Raw genomic sequence first — 26309 nt, forward strand, 5'->3', positions numbered from 1 at the left:
CATCCGAATCACCAGGAAGGTTCGGTAAAACACAGATTCCTTGGCCCCACCCCCAGAGTTTCTGAGTCAGTAATACCAAAGAATTTGCATTGCCAGGAGATGCTCACTGCTGGTCCAGGGACCACACTTTGAGAAAAAGTACTCAAATGATGGAAATGAAGATGATGAAGATGAGGTAATTCAACCTGAATGTTGTTCCGGTGGTTGGCAATCTGCTAGATTCTTTGCGTATAGAAGCTCGTTATGTCTCAGGAGTCTTTATCTTTAATGATAAAACTGAAGCTGAAGGAGCTTAAATAAAATGCCCAAGATCACCACATTGAAAAGTCCAAGAAGCCAGTGTTCATTCCGGGCCTTTCTGACTTCATTTCCTTTCATTCTTTATTTCACAAAGAGTAGAAAACTTATCTACAAAAAAGAAAAAAAAAATGTCACACGGGGTGGCGGGAGGGAGGAAGAACTGTACAGTCCATGAAGACTTTTGTGTCTAAAAACAGATGGAAGATGTACACTGTGATTCAGAGAGCCAGGTGTATGTAACCTGTGGCTTCTAGTAAGGGGTGAGAAGTTTCCTGTGTGGGAACTAGCACTTGTAATTTAATTCCTCTAATGAGTCAGAGGCAGTTCAAAGTCATGCAAAGCCCAGAAGCAACCTGCAAATGGCAAGGTGGAAGATAAACACCAAATCAGGTCAAAGAAGGATTTCTTCATAGTTTTCATATTTAAAAATAAATGGTTTCTGTTACTTAGGGTAAATAACAATATTTCTTCATCAAAATACTGGAGACTGAAATGGCATACTCTCTGTGCTTGTGCCCAATAAAAGTCTAAAATGATGTATTTGCTAGAGTACCCATAAAAAGCATCATTAATCATCTGGTTCCAGTGACAAGGGCAAAGACAGAGTATCAGGGGGAAATGAGAGCTTGGAGGATAAGCCTTAAAATCTGAACTATAGGCCAAAACAAAAATATCACTGTCTGTCCTGCCTTTACATTAACTGACTATATCCGTGTTCATTGAACACACCAATCTTGTTTCTCACTTACAGATATTGCAATATCTGTTTCCTCTTCCCAGGATGCTTTTTGTTCTGAGTTCCACAAAGGTCATTCCTTCTTGCATTCTGATTTCAAATGTTTGCAACCTCAGGGAGACACATCCCTGATCAGCCATACCCCATAGCACTTAATCACCATATGTTGCAACATATATTTTCATTATTTTTTAATTATATTTTCCTTCAACCACTATAATTAAAAAAAAAAGACTGATAAAAACGGAATTTTTGCCTATTTCTTGCTGCTGTGATTCTAGCATTTAAATAGTTTCTAGCAACTATTAGGCTTTAAATAATTATTTCTTTATTTTTTTAATGTTTATTTACTTTTGAGAGAGAGAGAGAGTGAGCACATGAGCAGGGGAGAGACAGAGAGAGAGGGAAAGAGAGAGAATCCCAAGCAGGCTCTGCGCTGTCAGCACAGAACCCAAAGTCCATCTCTTTTTTTTTTTTTTTAATTTTTTTTTTTCAACGTTTATTTATTTTTGGGACAGAGAGAGACAGAGCATGAACAGGGGAGGGGCAGAGAGAGAAGGAGACACAGAATCGGAAACAGGCTCCAGGCTCTGAGCCATCAGCCCAGAGCCTGACGCGGGGCTCGAACTCACAGACCGCGAGATCGTGACCTGGCTGAAGTCGGACGCTTAACCGACTGTGCCACCCAGGCGCCCCCAAAGTCCATCTCAAACTCATGTATGGTGAGATCAGGACCTGAGCTGAAACCAAGAGTCAGATGCTTAACCAACTGAGGCATCCAGGCACCCATAATTATTATTTATTTTTAATAAATTAATGTAGGAGGGGTGGAGGAAAGAACTAAATTTTTAAAAGGAAAAAAGAACATATAGAAATTGCAGTACTTGAACTCTGAATGATTAATCACAGGATTATCAAAGATTGAATCTGCACTGAGTTCCTAGGCTAACAGCTCTCCACACATACACTGTTTCCATTATGGTCTTCTGTCTGCAGCGATGACCTAATGTAATGTACATGTATAATTATAGTTTCTTTTTACTCCCCTCACCCCTACCTTTTCTCTCAGTGCTCAAGATAGACAAAGAGGTATACATAAGCACAATAATCGTGAAAACTGCCAACAAATACCCAGTTGAAAATGTGGTCAAATTATTTTTTAAAGTAGATTGAAGCACTTGAAAGATAATTTACTCAGCCCCAGAAATGGTACGAACTGTGTATATATTTTAATTCTATCTCTCCCCTCTTACAGAAAACCCTTTAAAAACCCAACTGCATGTTTATATTCTTGTAATTAATTGCAAACTAATTGTATTCATAAAGTCGCATTTAAACTAATAGTGACATGGAGAGTTAACTCTGTTTGGTAATAGATCTGGATTTTCATTAAGTATAGAATTTAAATCGTGGGATTTGGAAATAAGGTGAAGAAGACAATTTATTTTGGTAAAAATTGAGTCAGTGATGAAAGCATCATCCTGTAAACTGTAATGTAAGCCCAGTCTTTGAAAAATAACATGCATGGTGCTTGGAGATGCACTGAAGATTGAAAGCTTTTCATGTGTGATCTTCTCAAAACAGAATTTGTGTTCAAATTGTATAGGTCCTTGTGCACAAAGAACAGTAATGCATCCCAAGAGTCTTTGTAGATTTTTGGAGGGTAGATTGTGTGTGTGTGTGTGTGCGCGCACACGCGCGCATAGCAGAGTGAGAGGCTGAGAGAGACAAACACCAAGAAAAGAGCCACTACACACACCTAAGATGATATCTTTCAAGAAAAGTTTGTTATAGATTTATAAATACTATTCTTTAGACTTACTATCCAAATAGAATGCTTTGTCAAGCTTGCTTAGCTACCATGATTTTTTTATTGTTATGAAGTAAGGATAATAATACTCCTTCATTTGACTTTTAACTCATTTATTCACCATTAAAAATATTTGAGTATGCACTATATGCTTGTCATTATTCTGGATGTTGGGAATGCAGCAAAACATTTAAGAAGAGCAACTAATTCTTGGATGCGGAGTCATTGAAAATATAATGAGATTGAATACAAATGTACTCTGTGAAGGTCTATGCCATATTTCTTCAGATTAGCATTTTAATATAATGGAAGTAGATGGTTTTCAAAAAATATAAGACAATCAAGTAGATTTCTTTTGGTAATTTTGAAAAACAAAGACTAAAAACCCCAGAATTATTAAAAAAAAATACCAGGGGTTTGTGCACTTATTCTGAAACCTATAGGTATTATCTGTGTGACAAGAAATGAAATTTATTACCTTCATATGGAGATGTATTGCTAGGAACATACTTTTTACTTTCAGGAAAAAGTAATCTAAAAGTGAGTTGTAGACATAATGCCTACCATGCTAGAAAAATGGCTAATGGCTAAAAATGGTTATATAAAATGTAAGAAAGCCTTCTTCAGATGTAAGGAATATATACATTCTGAAAGATTACCTGTGGAGTAATTTATGCTCGTCAAATATTTTCTCTTCTACTGACATGATACTTGACACTTCCTATGAGAAAAATTTGTACCCAGATCAAATACAATCTCAGAGCAATCCTTTTAATGTCAGACTTTTGGAAAAGAAAATGTAATTCCTTTTGCAATTTAATACTCCTGGGAAGACAGAAACAGTGAAACTAGAAAAGCAAGACATAGTGCTGATCACTTCTTGAGGTGCTGCTGCTAGGACTTGTGGGGAGAGAAGAGAGGACATTAAGACTCTGGGCTTCATGCTGTGAGCCATTAGCTGAATGCTCCGGGCTTTGCAACCAACAGCGGGCAGAAGGGAAGGTGGCCCGGATGCAGGGAGGAAAGAGAAAAGGAGATTTATTGTCTTCTCTATAGGATCTTATTTCTATTCTCTTTTATAAGATCATAAATAAGTTTCTTAACCCTTTGCTATTTGTATTCTTTGTGATCTGAAAAAGTGCAAAGGCACTTATATTTCCAACTGAAAAATCATTAAAAAAATTTTACCATGTTTATTGCTTTATAATTGTTAATTTTAAGTATAGCTTCCTAAAGACAAAGTCCTAGGAACTGGATTTCTCTAAAGAGTGATTTTATGAGTTAGGGTCACTACTGTAGGTGTTTCTAGAGCTTAGATAATGACTAGCACATGGTAAGTGCTCAACAGACAATGTTGCCTGACTGAGGGTTGTTGATATGGAAGGATAGAAGCTGTTATATGCAGAATATTATGCAAAGTGAGGAATGTAATTGCTCAGCGCCTAGATGCTTAACTCATACAGACCAGGGTTTAAAGCCCAGCTCTGATGTGTCACGTGATTCTGGATAAGTGAGTTAACTTCTCTAATGTGTTTTCTCTATTGCAAAATAGAAATAATACCTCTACCAACTTCACAAATTGTGCATAAAACAATGCCAGTCACCCATTAAGCCTTCAATATTTGTCTTGTGTATCAGTATCATTATTTTGAGTGACATAACATATGTACATAGAAAAGAAAAAAAATAATGAGAAAAAGAAGAGTCCTTGCAGGAAGTAAAGGATTGAAAGTACTTTAAAGATAATAATTAACCTACAAACCTAAGTCTCCTTTATATATTTTATGAAAGTAAATTCTTCACTCAATCATAGCAAATTATTTTCAGATTCAGCATATTCATTGAAGTATGACTTTAGGTGAGGATGTTTAACATGTACTAAGAAACACTACTTTACGTATATTTAGTGACCTAATGTGAACCTAGATGGGCTAGTTCCATTTGTAAATATCCGTAGTTAAAAGTAAGGTTACATATGATGCCAATTTAATGCCAGAATGTGTGTTCTGCAGGGCAGGGACTTTTGTCTGTCTTTGTCTATCACTAGTTGCCTAATTTCTAGAGTACACCCTAAATATTGTCAATGTGCAATAAATATTTGTGGACTAAAGCAATGAATGTGGCAGCATTATATATGTTTAGATTGTTTGCAAGAATTTTGACACTGCTAGTATAAATTTACCTCCTGTACTCCCATGACAAAGGAAAGTTCTGTTTCTTTTGCTTGGGCAAATGGCACCATGAATTTATGTCTCAGAAAGAATGAGATGAAGCAATTCTTTTCAGTGCCCCATTCCCTTGGTTGTCAATTCTATACAATCCTGAGGAAATGATGCCACTGGCTTGTGGCTCCTCACCCCAGGTCTTGTGTGACATATCTTCACACACAGAGGAATATATACGCTGTGCTTATGCAAAGCTTTTGGATCAACACTGTGTATAAAATTCACAATCTTCATTTTTTCCCACAGGTGCAAAACAGCCACAAGGGAAACTAGGATACCAAATTAATCTAAATATTCTCTTCTAAGTCAAAACCTGGATGTTTAGATACGAGAAGAGCTCTTATGGCCATAATAATAGTGTTCAGACCAAAATCCTGTTAAGAGAAATATCAATTAGATAATTTTGCACTGCTAGAAGACAGAACTAGGATTATAGGTAAAATTTCCAAAGAAGCAATTTTTAATTCAATAGCAGAAAAATATTTTTTAAGAGCTAGGGTTGCCCAAAATTGAACAACACACCTGGGTAGTTAATGTGCTAGTTAATTCTTTGTGTGGACGTCTTCAGGGAGAGACTAGTTGCATATATTCAATTGTTGGAGGGTGTCCTGAGTGGGAAAGTGAAGGAGATGACATGAGATTACATTTATTAAAAGAAATGTAGTATCTGGCCGTAGTATCCAACAACTTTAACCTACATATTATATCTATTAGTAAGGTTACAAACATTGTCACACCATACTCAAATACACAGAGCAGAGGCGTTAATTATATAATGAATATCATCTTCTTAGCAAAGACACAACATGTAAGGTGGGAGTAGGAAAAAGACAGACCATCCATACATATCACTTTAAATTTCCCACTTCAAATGTTTATGGGTGAAATAGCCTTACTCACCATCACCACCTCAAACTCCTCTGAAAGGCACCACATAAAGACTTGGCCTTACTCAACTTCCCTGGCACTTAGAGAGAGCTAAGGGGCCAAAGGTCCGGCTGCTCTCCAAGTAGAGACCCTAGAGATGCAGATAGATTTTTTTTATGTTAGTCTTGCAAGCCTCTGAAGCTTGTGCTCATTGGTCTGCATTTGGGAAGTCCTGCCAAGGGTGTTCTCTTTGTCCTGAACACTGGGCTCTGGCTTTCTCAGAAGCTTTGTGTCTATTACAGGACATATAGAAACTTCCAAACTCCTCAACATCACTCAAAGAAGAACGAGGCCAGAAGCTTTGCTTCAGGCCCTTCTCTATCTCTGACTTCTGTACCACCATCACCTTACTTCATAAAGAAGAAGAGGGTATAGAGCTTGTCCTAGAGACTTGAATTCATGGTCTAATATTTCCGGAAAGTATTCCTCAAGAATATGAAAACACCAGATGCTAATCCAGATGTTTCTGTCAGCTTTCCAAACATTTCCCACTTGTTTTAGCCTCAAGATTCCATCTCAAAAGAAATATAAAGACTTAGCTTTGATATCACTTCCTACAATGGTCTCAACCTTTTTTCCAGCAACCAAGGCAGAAACTGGGCATTGTCTTCTTTATGTTGACATCCTGTGATCAGGTCAGTCAAGTTCTTGATAAGGATAATAAAAACTATATTAAACAGTATCCCCGAAATATTATAGTTATACCTATGAACTATGAATAGAGCAAAAGATTAGCACAACTGTGATAGAAACACATTTAATTTCATAATCTGAGTCATATGAAATACACCACTTAAAAAGGGAAGGAATATCTCACTTTTTTTTTAAATACATGGGAAAACCACCTTTGTATTTCGAAACCAACAATGCCAGGGGATAATATTAGTTCAGGAGAAAGAATAATTTCCATCTCTCAAGATGTTGTTTTAATCCAATAATCATATTAAATGGATGTGTTTTATGTGCCTCAATGCACAGTAAAATAAAAATGTATGCCTTTGAGTCCTAAAACTCTTGATACGATTTTGATAAAATACGCATCAGATTTTAATAGATGTGAGTCAGCCTCAATGTAAACAGACTTCATATAGGATGCAAGGTGTTTAATTTACTTTGGAATGCTCTAGTTTCACTTGGTAAAATCTACAGATGAATACTAATCTCCAAAGTGTGAAAGGAAACAATAGCACAAAGAACTTTAAAAAAAAGCAGTTTAATTTTCTTTCAACTTATAGATTTGGAAGACAATTAAGTCCTCACAATTTAATCTGAAATTTAAGATGATATCTTTAAACTGAAGTATTTTGATTTTGGACTATCTAATTCCTTGTTTGCCATTTTTAAAGTAGACTTTCATCAGGTTTGATATTTTACTTTGTGAACTAGAACGGAAAAATAAACAGGAAAAAAAGCTCATTTTAAAAATCATTTGGAGATGATAAGCAAAGGTGGTTGTTTACCCTTGATTTAAAAAGATGAAGACAAAAAGTACAGAATTGCCTTTCCAAGAAAAGCATGAGATGTAACAGACTTGAGATATAATTTTACGAGAAATGAAAGAGGGGCAGAATACTTATAATTACCATAGCTTAATTGAACAGGTGGATACATACTGGTTGCCATGAGGGCTCACGGTGTGTTTCAAGTTTGCTAAACTATTTATTGCTGCCTCAGAAGCCTTAGTTTATAACCAAATGGTGTTCAGTACTAACTCATCATTGTCACCAGCCCTGATAGTAACCAATTAAGAATGCACTTTGTGTGGCTTGTTCTGGTAGACGAAGTGTTGCTTCAAAATTAACAATAGTGAGGGCCTAATCAGATGTGCGACTCACAGTTTAGAAAATGTTTCAGATGTTTCAGAGAAAGGAAAGAGATGATTTATGGCCAAAGAGTGCTGGGCAGTTGTGAAATAGAACTGAAAGTATAGTTGCAATCACCCTGATAGAGGTAAACAAATAAACATGATCAGAGCAACCAACATATTTTTCACCATTTACCTTGAGAAGGGTTACTGGCACAAGCAATCTCATATACAGTCTTTTGATTCCTCTTGGCCCTAAGAATGGGCCTTGAGCCTATAATGCTTCCTTACCAATGGAGAAGGAGCCCACACAGCCTGTTCCAAACCTATCATCTTGTGTGGAAATATCTTTCCCTGTTTCAGATCCAGCGTGTTCTCCTTTGTTCTGAATAAGCATGTGTGTCAGTGGCCCTCAGACACATACTTTTGAAGCTGATCTTGCTCCCTTCTCTATGTGAGTAAAAACAGCATTCCTTGCAGAGTGTTTGACCTCATTGTATTTTCTTTGGTAACTCCAGTACCCAGATACCATGGTCCGGAAGGGTTTGGACTCATAATCTGGTTGTTGGCACAGTGATGACGTTTGCTGTTCTCCATGTGGTTTGAGTCCTCCCCTGACACTGGGAGCTAGTGCATGGTGTTCTGCTCTACAAAGGTTATTATTATTATTATGGTGTTCTGCCACAAAGGCTATTATTATCTGCTCTATAATGTTATTTTGTCCTGAATCCGTCCTGTTGAACATTTGTTATCAATGACTTTGATGAAGACATGGAAAGCCTAAATATGAAATTAGGAAATAATCCCTGAAAATGATTGAATTACTTTGAATAGTAACCAATAACTAATTTATTAAGATAGGTTGTGATAAAATACTCAAAAGGAATGAAGGTAAAATTAACAAAAATAAGTATAAAATTCTGGCCTCCTGTTTCCTACAACATAACGTCCTAGGTAACTGGAGTGATCTTCCACTTTAAAAAGAAAAAAAAATAAAAATGGTGTTTAAACTTTTGAAAATATCTTCACAAATGCTTTCATGAACTGGCAAAAACACCCTGGCCAAAATCAGGTAGAGCACTGAATCTCACTTGCATTTTGAGGGCATTTGACAAACCAGGTAAATCGGAACGTTGGTTTTTGTAGGCTCCCAGGACTCAGGGGACAGGGGTTAAAAAAAAAAAAAAAATTAAAAAGCCCAGGGCCTGGTCTTCCTTCCAGAGAAGTGACAGAACCTAGTTCTATGCTTGCCAGTTTTGTTTCCTTTTCCTAAGCACAATGGAGGACAATACTTTCCCACCTCTCTTGAGTTAGGTAAGAGTCATGAAATAGAATTCTGGCCAGTGTGATGTGAGTAGAAGTGTCACATGCAACTTGTAGGCCATGTTGTATCATGTTTCTTCTCCTTTCCATGGGCACTGTGGTCATGTGTTGAAGATGGCACTGTTCCAGTTTAGAAAGAAACTGGATCACTGACTTGGTGCACAGGAGAAAGAGTCTAGGAGACTGGTGATTCTCCTTAATACATCCTTAAAAATCTCTCGTTTTAATGTTCTCACTTTTCATGTGAAATGTTTGAGATTCATGTCTCCTAAGATTCTTCTAGCCTGAAAGTTTTATGATTTTTGTGTAAAAAAATTATGAACTATTTGATAATAGGAAGGCTGTTTTGTGCCATACTAATGTGTGTGCTATCTTGTATGACATCTGGCATAAAATAGGCAGTTGGTATATTTTGACTAAATAAGTAAAAAAATGATTCAAAAATCACTTTTCCCTGCAAAAATGTCCTCTGTGGAAACCATGACTACTTTTAGTCACAATTCTGTTCCTTCAGTGTCACCCACCATCTTAATAAGGCACAACTTTTTTTAAGGAAAAGAATCATTAAACAAATTCACACTCAGGAATAGATACAAACTCTACAGTCTGACTGGTACTTGTTTGCTATGCGCCAGCATTGCTTTTACAAATTGTTAAAATATTCAAAATTTCCCATATTTCATGAATATCTGCACCTTTAAACATTCCAGTATTCTTACCCCCACAACCTATTGATCATATTTGCCTGAGTTTCTACATGTTCCTAAGATTTCTGCTTCCTCATTTCTCATCATTTCTCAATACCTGTGTAGTCTCAATGATTGGCTTAATTATCCACCTTTTAGACTAAATTTAAAATTGCGTACTCATCACCAACTATCTCTCACTGTTTACTTTTTTCAATTTTCACTAAACTGTCAATTCCACTTCTTAAAATTTCTTCAAGTGTTTCTCTTTTTTCATTCCCTCTGCCACACGTAGGATGGCCCAGCCATTCTGAACTGTATAAAATTCCCAACATGCCCTGTTTTCTCATATTCTGCTTCTCTACGGAAACTTCCTTTATCATCCCAACACTCTTTTCTGTCTTGCAAATGCCTACTACTTATCCCCTTCTATGAATCTGTCCTGACTCCTACTTCCCTCTGGAGACAGTTGCATGATTCTACATCTTTATTATACTCTGCACATTTCACTGTAATAAATTCTGAACCAAGTCAGAATATCCCAGACTTTAAGCCAGTTTATCAGGAGGTCTTCCCATAAGATAGTGATACTGAGCTATTTGCCAACAATTCATTCAGGGATTCTAATAATCCAGAAAGGTGACACAGGAATCAGCTGGAAAAATGATAGCTGGAAAAAATGATCGCTGGAAAAATGGAGATGTGTGTGCAAACAATGGAGAAGGGAGGGATAATTAGGTTTAGTAAATTTAAGTAGCTTCATGTGGCCAGAGCACAGGATGCAAAGGAAAAGGGCAAGATATAAGTGTGGAGGAAAACATAGAGGCTTCACTTGTAAGAAAAATGAATCATACTGGATTTTGAAAGCGATGAGGGATTATTAATATGTTTTATTAGCAGAGAAGTTACATGATCCAATTTGCCTTCAAGAAATGTTGCTCAAGCAGTCTAAGTTGGGATGAGTTAGAAGAACATAATAATAAAAGCAAAGAAGAATGGGCAAAGGGATGGGTGAAACAGGTGAATGGGATTAAGAGGTACAAAATTTTAGTTCAATATTTTTAAAAAGTAAAAAAAAAAACACAATAATTTAGGTCAAACAGATGGTATGTGCTCATAAGTCATAGAGGATAAAGAGAAAGAGGAAGACTCAAAGGGTTTTAGGAAATAGCATTAAGAGAACATGGTGTTTGATTGGATGTAGAAAGTGAAACAGAGGAATTTAGAATAAGCCTGAGGTTCTGGCTTAGATAACTGGAAGTAATCAAGCTATAAAGTAAAGTGGGAAAAATCAGAAGTTTACTTTGACAAGGCTGAGTCTGGGCGGGTGGTGATTTCAATTTAGATCTAATAATTTTCACAAAGAAATATATAGAAGGTGTAAGATGAGATGTCAAGTACATAGTTGAATACATGAACTTCGAACATAGGCGAGACTTCTGGTTTGTATAGATGGATTTGAAACTCATCAATCAGTGGTTGTGAAAGTAACACTCTCTGCCTTTGTCTTACTGAAAAGAAAAAGAAACGTAATGAAGGGGAAAGGAATGGTCATCCTATTTACTCTTTGTTTCTATGTCATAATTTTCAGCATAAATAGTTGACTAATAGAAGGAAGGAATACAATTAAGAGATGATATGATCAGGTTCCTTGGTCATTCCAGTTTCTTAGAATGCTTTCTATCTGCATTTGTGGCAAATTCTTCTTCAAAAGGAAAGTCACTCAGGGCTGTTAGTGCCTCTGCTTATTCAGTCATAGATATAATACACTTATCTTGTACTTACTTTGAGACTCACTAAGCTCCTACGTACCACAAGTACACCAGGATCCCATGCTCAGAGTACAGGATAAATAAATTTGTGAATAAAGCAACAAGGAATGATGGATACACGTATTACACATATATCCTTTCTTCAGGTTCATCCTTCATTGTCCCATTAGACTTCTTTTTTGAATCCCAAGTTCAAGTTTTAAAATTATTAAATTTCAAGATGGCGGCAGCAGAGCATTAAAGTAAGCATGGGACCTCTCTGAGTGCGGCTTTTCATGTGTGATTACACAGTTCATATGTCCATGAAGCTGGCCCTGGATGTAATCTTTTATCACATGGCTTCTTCCTATAACACAGTGCCTTAACTTGGAGGTTGTTTGGCTGACCAGTGTTTACTATTTGGGAAATTGGTAATAATTATATATATACATGATGATTGTATATACTTGTGTCTTCAGTTGTCTACTTAATATTATCTTTGGCCATAAAGAACACTGTATGTTAACAATAAAGGTAGAGACGCCTGGGTGGCTCAGTCATTTAAGCCTCTAACTCTTGATTTCAGCTCAGGTCATGATCTCTTGGTTTGTGGGTTCAAGCCCCACATCAGGCTTTGCACTGTCAGTGTGGAGCCTGCTTGGGATTCACTCTCTCCCTCTCTCTCTGCCACTCTCCCACTCATGCTCTCACTATCTCTCTCTCAAAATAAACAAGCAAAACACAATAAATGTAAAATAGTCAACTTCTATTACATGCCTTTATCATCCACCAAGTATTTTCCTTAACATGACCTCAAAGGATGCCAGTTTTGTTTTTGTTTTGTTTCACCTTTGGTTCACCTTCTGTGAATCATGTTTCCCTGTAGGCTTTTCTGCCACTGGAAGGGAAATAATTTGTGTTCAGCTGCAATTCATTATGCAGGGGCCAGGGAGAGATAGAGAATAATGTATGTTTGTATAGAGATGAAGGAGCAAGTGCTCCTTCATGAGAAGTTTTATCATTTTAGATTTATCCTTGATATGTGCCTGTCTGTATCTGGATTTTTTTTAATAGATGAAGCCTCCATCCAACAGCACCATTATCTAAGTCTGTGTTTGCTTCTGTCATTGTCACATAATAGTTTTTCATTTACTGAGATGCTAAAGAAAGAGAAAGGAGAAGGTTGAATCAATTTATTAGGGCCAGATGCACATAAGACTTTTATAAATCTTTCAGAATTCCTAGTGCCCCGTCTTATCATTGCGGAAAAGATATTTCCGTATCTAACTTGTATTTGCATTTTTGTAATTCTGAACTTCTACTCCCTCGCTAAATATTGATTTTGAAAACAAAATACCCCACATCTATGAGTATAACCATCTACCATTTAGCAGCCTGAAGCTGCAATTTGGGAAAGCAAATACTTTTTCCCCAACCATCCTTGGCAGAATGTAGGGAAATGGGTAGTTTATTTTATGAAACATATACATTTCTTACTCTATGTCTTTGATTAAATATGAAGTTTTGTGTCAACTGAATGAAGAGGTTTAAATCATCAGATTTGACAACCAACAGATGATTTGAAAACAGTGTGCTATGAATTAAAATTATGAATTGAATATGAGTTAGCACTGAGTAATGCATATATTGTTGAATCATTATATTCTATACTTGAAAGTAATATGGCACTCTATGTTAATTGTACTTCAATTAAAAAAGAATTTAATATGAGCAATTTTAAAACTATCAGTAGTGAATGACAGCTCAATGCATATGTCTTTGAATAATATCATTAGATACTTTCCTTTTTATTGTCTAATTAGACACAGACTTATTCTCCAATATTGCAATTTTTTCTTACCTAATATATTAACTAATGCTTCGTAATATATAGATGAGGATTCAAACACTCACACATATACACACGTACAAACACAGATACACTCATATATTTTTAATAACCCTCCTAGAAATGTTGTAACCCTCCTAGAAGTGAATATTTCAAATAATAATTCCTAGTTTCTTTCATTCTAGGACTTTTTTTACCATAAGTCTTTGTCAGTTACTACATTTTCTTTAAAAAACAGATAAACAGGCAAAATGTTTAATCAGAATAATTTTCTCTGAAATTAAAATATGTTTACATTATCTGTATATATTTAAGATAGTATATTTCCTTGAAAAGTTTTTATTAAATTAATAATATGTTTTACAAGAAATAGTTTCTTAAAATTGAGGGAATACAATAAAAGCTTAGACCAAAAAGTGAATTTACATGATCCAGGCATTGTGTGTGACATACTTTACAGAAATTATTTCATTTGATTTTTAGATATTATGGGGTAGAATTATTTTTGTCATCATTTCAATTATAAGGAAACAGATTTCCAGGGGTGCCCAGGAATGGCTCTATTAAGTTGAGCTTAGACATCATTTGGTCATTCAAGACTAACTACAAATGTTCCATTAAAAATTAATTCTTCTAGGGTCACCTGAGTGGCTCAGTCAGTTAAGCGTTCTACTCTTGATTTCAGCTTAGGTCATGATCTCACAGTTTATGAGTTCAAGCCCCATGTCAAGCTCTGCACTGACCTCATAGAGCCTGCTTCAGATTCTCTCTCTTCCTCTCTCTCTGCCCCTCCCCCATGAGCTCTCTCTTAAAAATAAATAAACATTTAAAAGTAAAATAAAATAAACACTCTTCTATTTTGTTTTGATACAAATATAGATTATTATTTCCTGAAATAATTATACTATGTAATTACTTGGCAACAATATTTTAATGATGCCATCTGTTCCTGGTCATTGTTTTTTTCTTCTCCTTCTAGTGACTGAGTTTATTTCTACCTGAAATCACTTCTTGTAAGCTGTGCTTCATTCCCTAACATTTGCTCGGTCTCCACCTACACAGTGGAAAAGAATGAAATGACTAGAGGAAATAGATGATTGCACTTGAACTAAAGAATCAATAAAGCTGCCTCTGTAAGATTATTGACTGGGAGACTCATCTGAGCCCATAACTTTACTTCTAGCCAGTGTCTCAAGGGATGCTAGATGCAGAACAGTCTGAAGAACCTAAGGATTCTTCAAGCACCGAGAAAACCAACATAGGATTATTCTATTAGAGTTGATTGAGTGTTTTCAAACCCTATGGTCATTTTCATTGTATTATATGTATGATGCTCCTTCATCATGCCTTTTCTGTCTCTACTGCTTTTGGGGAAAAAAATTCAGTATAAACAGTATGATCTGCCCTTTCCCTGTACACCTTAATTTATCCTACTTACCTATCTAATAGCAGGTTGATATAGCAAAAGAAAGGTTATTAATATAGAAGAGACTTAGCCAGTTTAAGATGTTGAGAAGACTAATTTTTTTTTTAATTTTGTGTTTTCTTAATCCTAAGTACTTAAAAAAAATATAGATAAGAGTTTTTTCACATTAGTGGGGTTTTTTTCTATATTTTAATGCCTACATAGGATTAAGCTTTTAGCATAGATAACTTTTATTTGGCATTGTCAGTACAAATAACCAGGTGCATTCAATAAAACTGAATTTCGAGTTACAAAGACAAGATGATACAGGGTTGGGGTGGATAGCATAATTGTACAAACATTAGTGGAATTAGTTCTATTATTAAATAGAATAATATTTAATGATATTAAAATTAAAATTGAGTATTTTAAATATTATAGTGATTTAAATAATATAGTGAGTTGCTATAGCCATTTTATTATTAAAAACTCCAAGAATTATAAAGTTTGATATTCTCATTCTCATGGAATTCAGTCACATCTCAGTTGTTATCCCAGTCAAAAGAATATGTTTTAACTTAATTCTTCAGTAGAGAATGAAAACAGAACTATTTTTCTGTAGCTAAGAAGATATATAGATAATCTTTGGCACATATTGCCAAAGTTAAACACTGCCAGATAAATTCCATATTCTTGTTCCATTAGGAAAACTGTGTGATCATTACTCTTCAGGTTGACAAGTAAGGAACCAAAAATTATGATAAAAGTCATAATTATTAAACCTAAAAATGTTTTCAAAAAATAACATTAATGGGAAGGGACATTATTGAATATTTAAGGCAAAATTAAGTTTAAAAAAACCCAAATAAAAATACCAAAAGAAAGTTCTTAAAAAAGAAAGTTCTTAAAAAAAACAACAAAAAAACTTTACTTCAAAAGATAAAAAAGACAGTAGCAGAGAGTACTATAATTCTGTTAGTGTTCCCCTTAGCAGCCTGAATCCAGTTTCTCTGAGTGATGACAATACTAGAAAATTATATTGTTAATGAATTAGTAATCTATGACCTCCAGCTCTCCCTTTACCCTCGTTGTTTTGTTTTGTTTTGTTTTGTTTTGTTTTGTTTTGTTTTGTTTTGTTGCAAGGTCTGCTCTACCTATCCTCCAGGAATCCACAGCCCTCAGAGAGATTTCAGAGCAGCTTATTTAGGAGTGGTTCATTCTCCTGTCTCCAATTAGATTATGTATCAGCTCTCTTTAATGGAATAAAATATTATGGGCTTATTCTGGACGCTGTAGGTATCTCTTCTTTGGTAGAAGCTGTTGTTAATAAACCGTGTACTCTTAGGTTAATGATTATTAGTGCAGGCCATGAACCAGTGGTAGTAGCCTCACCTGCAAACTAGCTAAATGCAGATTCTTGGGTTCCAACTCAATCTGTTTAACCCCAGTCTGCACTTTAACAAGATCCCCAGGTGATTCCTATACACATTAAAGTTTGAGAAATACTGTGGGACTACACCAACATGGTAACACGCCTGACCAATGGCCAAGAAGAAAATCTCCCAGCTACAAAGATATCTTAGTCTAAGAAAAGGATTCATATGGTAGCATGAGGCTCCATGGCAAGGCAGTCTGCAGGAGAAATATTTGGGGGCTATTTTGGGCACCACAGCACTAGCACATTGAACAGACATAATTTTCTTTAGTCTTGGACAAAAATCTCTCCTTATTGTCCTGGGAAAAGTTCACATGACAATGCAAATTTAAAAAAAAAAAGTCAGAAGAAGAGTACAACCATTTTGCAATTGAGAGAGAGAGAGAGAGAGAGAGAGAGAGAGAGAGAGAGAAAGGAGGAGGAGGAGGGAGGGAGAGGAGAATCTTTTTTAAAGCATTAACAGAAATTTTGACCTCTTACAAATTATACAATTTAGGTACAGCCTTGCCTTTAACATCTGAGGTTAGAGCAGAAACCTAGTTTTTCAACCTTTAATCATTTCTTTGACCTTTTCTGAATTTCTTCACATCCTTCATCATTACTAGAGTTTAGAACTGAGCGTAGTTCACTACTTTCCTAGGGAAAGTCTTGACCGATATTTGTCATAATGAAAGAAATGTGAACTCCTAATTATCACATCATTTTTATACTTTAGTTTTTGTTATAACTGTGTCCTAAATAGCTACACTTAGGAATTTATAGGTTTAACAAGTTTACCAGGCAATTATGATTCATGTGGTCCTTGGACCACACTTTAAAAAACTGTGAAGACTGATCACTAGATTCATCCTTAAGACTTTTGAGGTAACCAAAAATGTGTAAATCATAGTAACTTTGTCACCTGTCTCCAATTCCAGTTTACCTTACAAGTTTTGTTTTTAAGCTTGTAGCAGTATGTTCCTCCCTTGTGCAATTTTAGCAGAGCAAATTATAACTTTTTAAGGTTGAAAATGTTTAAACTCTTCATCAATGTCTTTCTTCAAGTATTTCTGATTTATACCTATAATTATTTGTAAATATATATATTTTTAAATCTTCCTTAATTTTAATTTTTAAGACATTTCAGTTTTTATTTTGATTATGACAGCAATTTAGTCAACTTTGAATATATTTTGGAAAAATAATCTAACGTTTCTAGGGAAGACTTACAATACTATTAAGTTTTCTTTGGAACAGGCCTTTTGGGGTTTTTCTCATGATAACTATGTTAGGAACCTCATAATAGAAAACTTCCCATTTCAGGTAAGCCTTTCTTTTTCTGTTTTGTTTTGTGTTTTGTTTTTTGACAGTCATTTTTTTAGTATATTTGACACACAGTGTTATATTATTTTAAGTACACCATTTAATGATTTGGCAAGTTTATACATTATGCCAAGTTCATCACAAGTGTAGCTACCATCTGTCCCATTACATTGCAACTATAATATCATTGACTGTATTCCTTATTCTGTGCCTTTTATTCCTGTGGCTTATGCATTTCATACTTGGAAGCCTCTATCTCCTACTTCCCTTCACCTACTTTGCCCAACCCCCCTACTCTGGCAACCATCACTTTGTTCTCTATATATAGGTTTGATTCTGCTGTTTGTTTATTCAGTTTTTAAAGATTTCACTTATGAATGGAATTTTACAGAGTTTGATGAATGGAATTATACAGTGTCTGCCTTTCTCTGCCTGACTACTTCACTTAGCATAATACCCTCTAGGTCCATCCATGTTGTCTCCAATGACACTATCTCATCCTTTTTATGGCTGCATAATATTCCTCTGTGTGTGTGTGTGTGTGTGTGTGTGTGTGTGTGTGTGTACACCACATCTTCCTTATCCATCTGACATAATGTACACTTAGATTTCTTCTATATCTTTCTTGGCAATTATCAATAATGCTGTAATATACATAGAGGTGCATATAGCTTTATGAATTAGAGTTTTTATTTTCTTTGAGCAAATACCACTGTTGGATATCTGATCATATTCAGATATCCATATTCATATTCTTTTAAATTTTTTGAGTATCTTCCATATGTTTTCCACAGTGGCTGTACCAATTCACATTTCCATCAACACTATACAAGTATTTCTTTTTCTCTACATCCTTACCAATAATTGTTATTTCTTATCATTTTGATTTTAGCCATTTCTTAAATTATGTAAGGTGATATCTCATTGCGGTTTTGATTTGCATATCCCTGGTGATTAGTGACATTAAACATCTTTTCATGTGCCTGTTGGCCATCTGGATGTCTTCTTTGAAAAAAAAAATGTCTATTCAGGTCCTCTGCCCATTTTTTAATTGTTTTTTGTTTGTTTTATTTTGTATTGAGTAGTGTATTTTTATAGTTTGGTTATTAGTTTGGATTATAGTTTGGATATTAACCCTTTATTGGATATATCATTTTCAAATATCTTCTGCCATTCATTAGGTTGTCTTTTGGTTTTATTGATGGTTTCCTAACAGCCCTCCTTATTTTTTGTTCATTTAAAAATTTTGATTTCTAAGTACTCCAGAATGAAAAAAACAACAACAACAAAATGACAACAACAACAAAAACTTGGGTAGACTGATATGGTAACAACTTTATCATAATTGCAAAGTAACCATTTAATCATGAATAAACATTGAATATAAAGATATTGTTTAATGAAATTTTATTCATTTACATATATGTATTTTGAAAGTATTACTTAAGTGAATCAGTAACAACTTTAGTTTCTTCCTCTTGGTGACATAGGAGCTCCCTTAAAATATAATAAACATGCCAACTTACCAAATACTAAATTTTTTTCAATTTGTGGAGATTTAAATGAAGACAGCTTGTGTTACAAAAATAGAAATCATATGCTTCAGCTCATGAACCCCTTCCTGGTATTTTCTTTACATGGATGTGCATGTTTGTATGTTCCTTTAACTTAATTTTATTGTCTTTAAAAAAATTGTCTGTAGACTTAGAAACTCATAATTTCTCATTGCACATCCGGACTAATGAATGTATTTTACTATTGTATCATCAACCTTGTGTCATTTCTATCCATTACACACTAGCTTTACCTTTAGAATTCCTTAAAGTGTTAAAATTCACTGTGTGGAAAATGCTATCCTAGAAAGAATGATGACTTTACTAATAGTTGGGAAGAAGCCAGAATTTGGAAGGAAGTATGAGGAGTTCCATCTTCATTGTGGTCAGATAAGAAAGCTGATGGAACATCCTACAGGCAATATGAGACAGTTCAAGACACTGTATTGAATGCTGTGCTAAGATTAAATGAAGAAAAAGGAGAAGGGCTGATGAATCACACTTGCCCACACGGGGACAAACTACTTGTTATTTCATTCTCCAGAACACAGGAGTTTAAGCAACAATTTTGAAGTGGTGCTTTCTGCTTCATTAAGTCACCCTAAAATATATCTAGAGAGTATTTTTTTCTAATAAAAAATTCTGTTTTTGAAAAACATACTGTTCTCACTTCTGTGTTGCAACTAATATCTTAGAACAAATATTAACACTTTAATCAAGATGTATTATCTTAAAAAAGATGTATTATCTAAATTCATATACAGAATATATATGAATTTATAAGCCCTACAGCGTGACTCAATTTTCTATATTAAGTTATCTTTTACATGCATTTATCTTAGAATATGCTGGAAGCATACAAGCCAAAATATCAACAGTGGTTACCTGACGGTAGTAAAATTAAGAATACCTGTTTAAATTTTTCTTTTTTACAAATTATTTTTTATTTAAACATAATTTAATTTAATAAAGAAAAATCAGTAGAAGATGTCTTGAAAAAGAAGCAATTCAAAATAAATACTTCTTATGAGTTTATGTTTTTAATTGGAGGTTGTCCATTAAATTTTTAGCCAAAAGAAGTAAAACTGTGTAGTATTTTGATTGTCTGAGGAAGGATGGCATGCCACTTTCATTAGGGGTAGCCTTCTACTTCCCTGGAGTGGCTCTGGAAATACAAATGCCTCTCTCACATGTCTGATGCCAGAAATAATATAAGTTATGAGTTTGAGATGACCAGCAAGGAGACCTGGAGTGCATGGTACAGATTTGTAGATTGAGATAGACTTGATGCCATGGAATCAGGATCTCTCCTACCCCTTCTCACACTGTCATATAATTAATGATTTGTCTTTACCTACAGACTGTTAGTTCATCAAGCAGGAATTTGGGTTTGTTCGCTGTACCTGGCATATAGTAGGGCCTCAGTATATCCTGGCCAAATGAGAGCTGAATGAGAGGTGAAATATCAAGCACAGAACAAGGAAGGTAATTTAGAGCAGAAAATAAATGGGGGAAACAATTAGGTAATATGGATGGCTCAGCAGAAATTACAGAGAGGCAGTGTAGTTTTAAGGGCATGATTTTTAGACAGAGAGAACCCTGCTAGGATTCTACACCCCAGGAGAGTGGAGAGAAGAACACATCGAATAGGTTAAAGTGACTAAGAATTGCAGTATTGGGAGTGGCATGAGAAACATCTTTATGCCTTATTACAAGACAAATTACACCCAGAATATAACAAGTCTTATTCTTGGGAATATTTTTTTTTAAATACAGTTGAGATACTCATAAAATATGCAGTTTTTTTTAAATTTAGGAAAAAACTGGGAGCTTTAAAAATTTATGCTTCTCTGATTTTGCCCTTCCTAAATTAGTCTAGAAATAAAGTTAGAGAGAAGTCATATTTTATTATACTCTGTGTTGATTTTAATAATGTCAAAGGATTGTCACAGAAAAAAGAAAATAGTGGTTATCCTTGATTGAGGAATTTAGCTTTGGCAGGGAAGTGACAAAAAGCTGCTTTATTTTTTCCATTGAGTTTTCAGTTTTGGTTTTAGAAAAACACTTAGAAGCAAACTGAGAATGTCTTTTGTTTCCCTTGCTGGAACCTAAAGACTTTTATGACAGTGCTGTAAATAAAGGCAGCTCTGACTGCTATGCTCTAACTCATGTGTGCCTCTGATATTGATGTGTTCAGGAAAGTAACATATCTGGAAAGCAGATGTGGAACTCCTTTCTAGAGAGGCAAAATGACATGAGTTGAGAGTGTGGGCAGTATTATTTCACACACTGTGATCAAATCCTTGCACAACGGAAAGACCCTAGACAAGTTTTTTTTTCGACTTCTCTAAAGGCTATTTCTTCATTTGGATGATGGAGATAATGAGTCCCTCATATAATTGTGGAGATGATTAAATGAGGTAATTTCTGTAATGGGGCTTAACACAGTGCCTGATATACAGCAAGTACAATAGAGAAATACAGTTTATTTTGTTTTTGCTTTTTGTTTTGTTTTGTATCTAAGAAGATCCTGAGCATCCAGATCTGTATCAATGGTTAACTCTGAGCCCTGGCAGCTTGCTACAGTTAGAGCAGAGAGGTGAAAGAGAGGGCCATTGCTTAGTAGTTTGTTGTCTTTTATAGGTCTTTCCTACAAAGAGAAGAAAAGTCCAGGGGTATGGGAAGAAGCACATGCATACAGTCAAAGACAAGGTTTTTATGAAGAGTCAAGGATTACTGGAGACTATAACAAATGAACCTAAGACTGGGGGAGAAGAGATTTGGGATTCCTCTAGTCATTTACCTCTCCCCGCTTCTCTTTTGGGTATCTTACAGCAGTGAAAGGAGAGTAAAAGACAAAAAAGGAACTGTTGATGGTTAGGAAACAGAATTAGGAAACATGGTTATGCCTGTTACATGATTTCCAAAACACCTTGCCTAAGAGCACAGCCCCAAAGCAGAAGGCATAAAGCAGATTATCTTAATTTTGTGCAAACAGCCTCCCTCCTGGTGTCTGCATTTTCCAATCAAAGCTCAGCCTCACTAGCAATGGTGGTAGCCTAACACGAACAAATGTCCTAGGGTTAAAATGACTCCCTTTAAGGCCATTTGGGTGGCTCTGTCGGTTGAGCATCCGATTTCAGCTCAGGTCATGATCTTAGGGTTCATGAGTTTGAGCCCTGCCTTGGGCTCTGTGCTGAGAGCTCAGAGCCTGGAGCCTGCTTCAGATTCTGTGTCTCCCTCTCTCTCAGCCCTTCCCCTGCTCACATTCTCTCTCTCTCTCTCTCTCTCTCTCTCTCTCAAAAATAAATAAACATTGAAAATGTTTTTTTAGATGACTCTCTTTAGTTAAAAATACTGTGTTGTTAGAAAGCAGTTGTTAAAACTTGGAAGATTGATGGACTACTCAAAATCACCTATTGGAACCACAAAGAAAAAGCAGGACCTAAACACTTAAAATTAAAATTAGAGAATGGCATTTGCATTTGCTCAACAGAAATTAACTTGACTATCTATACTGTTACTGTTATAATACTAGGAGTAGAGGATACCAGCAAATTAAAGGTGCTTTTATCTTAAAGTGCTAATGCATGTGGTAAAGGCAGCTACAAAATAGGGCAATATGCAGTCAATTGTACCTGTTAGGTGATAAGAAATGAAAGGTGGATGAGATGCATACATAGCTACTGTCTACATGATGTCCACATTTAAGGACATAGAATTAGAGCTAGGATTTAAACAGCAACATAGATAAGTGAAGATTAACTAAAAAATAAATTATATTTGAGTATAATGTTAGGTAAATGTTTCAGTGTCATACTACTGTGTTTTCTTATGCTGCAGATGCTAGAAACCTAAAATGTTTATTGTCCCCAAACCTCTCTGGCTAAAGTGAAGGAAAGGAGTTAAAGCAGGTGGTCTGCTATCCTTTCATTCTCTTCACTAGGAGAATGGAGCTGGGAGAAAGGAAATTCAGGAGACCCAGGTGTATTCTCCTTGTTAACTGGGCCTCCCAGTAAACAGAATAAGGATATGTACTGGGGGGAAGAGGCCTTACTTCTGAAACACTCTCAGCATGATGTCCTGGCCAAAGGACCCTATAACATGTAGGCATGATGGTCTGTAAGGAATGTCACTTAGACTGTAGAACTATCTGGGGTATAAAATGAAAATGTTTCAGAATTTATACACCCACTGCAGCTTGTGGAACCCCACAAGCCTTACTTAGAGACCATAACTATTCTGGGTCAGAGGTGCTTGTCTACATGGGAAGGAAGGATGTGGAGAGCTGCCCTTGGTGTCCATTTTTCTCCCTGCTTGGTCTGAAGCTTTCCATTGCCTGTATTCTTGAAATTATTACTAGTTTACTACTGGGTAAGGTCTCTGATTCATGTGAATATGATTTGATGATCTAATCAAGTGCATTAGCTCAAAGTGTTCTAGACAAGTTGGATTCTACTGACCAGATGTGCTTTCATGGAACTTGCATTTGGAATTCAGCTATATTGAGAGAAGAGTAGAGCATTGATAACCATTTTATTAATCAGTTTGCCACTACAACTAATGTGAGCAAGGTGTGTGAATATGTGTGTTTATGAAGGTGGGGGTGCAAATATCATGGATGCATTTCATAAGAGGCATAATAGAAGTGACACCAAGAAGAAAATAACATTAAGAAGGGAACATAGAGTTTTCCTATATTCTAGCTTTTCTTCTGAAACACAGCCAGCAATTATTGTTTTTCATTATTTAAAAAAAATTCTGTGATTCTTTTAAGATGTACTTAACTTGCATCAATGACAAAGATTCATATACTAGAGGTAACTGATTTCTCTTTTGGTGGTTCTAATTGTTAAAGTGTTATTATATTGGTTAAAGTTATGTCTACAAGTAGATTCTGTCAATCACCCTACTTCTTGGCACTAATTTTTATTTTGATTTTAAGTGTTTGAAGATAGCCATAAAACTTATCTGAATCTGTTGCTCTCTTGTTTTTGCTTTTCTTTTCTTTCTTTTTTTTTTTTAAATCTTCTAGTCATTCTCCATAACATCGTTTAGAGTCCATTTTCCATCCTGGGTGTTCTTCTCTGAATATGCTGAAGTTTGTGCAGGCTCTTCTTTTGAAAATTGATCCAGATTTTGGGGCACGTAGATGGCTCAAGTCAGCTGAGCATCTGACTCTTGATTTTGGCTCAGGTCATGAACCCAGGGTCGTGGGATTGAACCCTGAGTCAGGCTTCACTTGGAGCATGGAGCCTGCTTAAGATTCTCTCTCTCCCTGTCCCTACCCCAGCACCTCCCCCACACTGGCACCTTAAAAAGGAAAGAGAATAGATCCAGGTTTTGGTTTTTGTTGTTGTTTTTTGTTTTTTCGACACCGTTACCACTACCACCAATAAATGCAAAGAAAGGAAATAAACAAAAGAGAGACAGATGATGAAACTATGGATTAAAACAATTTTTTTAGTAAAACAAATTTAAAAACAAATCTAACACATAGCAATGCATGTATCATATTCTGATACTGAGTCAAACAAATGAACTACAAAAATAATGTATATGTTAAGAGTTATCTGAAATTTGAATATTCACTGAAATTTTGATATTAAGTACTTATGACTAATTATTTCTAGATATGATTTTGACACTGGGATTATATTTTATTTTTTTTTTAATTTTTATTTTTTCAACGTTTATTTATTTTTGGGACAGAGAGAGACAGAGCATGAACGGGGGAGGGGCAGAGAGAGAGGGAGACACAGAATCGGAAACAGGCTCCAGGCTCTGAGCCATCAGCCCAGAGCCCGACGCGGGGCTCGAACCCACGGACCGCGAGATCGTGACCTGGCTGAAGTCGGACGCTTAACCGACTGCGCCACCCAGGCGCCCCTGGGATTATATTTTAAAAGTCCTTATCTTTTAGAAATGAATTCTGAAAAATTAATGACTAAAACAACGTGTCTGGGATTTATTTCACTAATTCATGATGGTGAATGTATGAGTATATACACATGGCCAAGATTGCCATGAGTCAATAATTGGTGAGGCTGAGTGATGGATATGTGGGGTTTAGTTAATACTTAGTCAAATTTTAAGATACTTATAATTCATCATAATAAAAAAGTCATTCAGAAGTTTTAGGTTAAATTTAGTTAAATAAGGACACTTTACTTAAGTTGATTTCATTATTATTTGCTACATACCCTTCTTCAAGAAAATATGTATGAATATATGTGTGTGGTTAGGTAGTCAAAAGAGTGAGCAGACACATAGGTAAGAAAAATATGATCACTACATGCTGGATGCACTCTTTTTTGATGGTGAATCATAGAATTCAACAAATTTATTTATTATAGAAGAAATACATAACAAACATCTTAAAAATTAATCTTAAATATAGGCAGAGTGACTGGTTCAGCTAATTCTTTGCTATTTGTGAAGAAAAATTGATTGCTCAGCTTAAACTTAGGATCTTATAGAGAAAAGATGGCAGAGAAGGAGAGAAATATGTGACTGGATATACTTACCTTTTAAGAAACCAGATTTTAGGTGAATCCTATTACAAATATGACCGGTAGGATTATTTCTTAAATCAACATATTTTATGGTATAAATTTAGTCTGTTGTAACCTGTGAAAAGCTGCTTTCATTTGTGTATAAAAGGACACTGGAGGACAACAGTTAAAAAAATAAAAGCTCATATAATTTTATTTACCTTTTTAGTTCTAAGTCACTTCTCAAACTACAAAAACAGAGCACCACTTAAATATTTCTGAAAATGATTGACAGATCATTCAGTGGCCTGAAGTATTACTTTCTGAAAAATATCCAAGTGAATAGAAAGAACATGTATTCAATCTTTGCACATTATATCATTTTCTCAAGTAGCTTTCTTCATTACAAGGAAACACACACACACCAACACATACCTCTAAAATTTGCTAAATCTGTAAAAATATAGAAAAGATTTACACTCTGCTATTTGAGCACACAAACCAGATATGTGTCTTTGTTGTATTTTTACCCCCAGTTGAAATATCTCAAATTATTTTTAAAAACATTAATAATACTACCAATATTTCTCTGAAATGCATGTATATAACTTTGCAATTGGACAAATGGGTTTATAAATATGATATTTTCAGCCTAATCGATATTTTTAGTGTCAAGTGATTGTCTTTCTTGTTTATATAATAATGAATT

The 26309-nt window shown here is 35.2% G+C and overlaps 1 protein-coding gene across 2 annotated transcripts in view; it reads left to right on the forward strand.

Moving 5' to 3' along the window:
- Positions 1-26309, forward strand: part of GRID2 (glutamate ionotropic receptor delta type subunit 2) — a 1453175-nt gene that overhangs the window by 816465 nt on the left and 610401 nt on the right. The gene's annotated exons all lie outside the window — the stretch shown is intronic.

Source organism: Lynx rufus, unplaced genomic scaffold (genome assembly GCF_022079265.1).
Source record: "Lynx rufus isolate CCGP_SWC_20201006 ecotype Redwood Valley unplaced genomic scaffold, mLynRuf1.p SCAF_3, whole genome shotgun sequence".
NCBI classification, from domain to species: domain Eukaryota; kingdom Metazoa; phylum Chordata; class Mammalia; order Carnivora; family Felidae; genus Lynx; species Lynx rufus.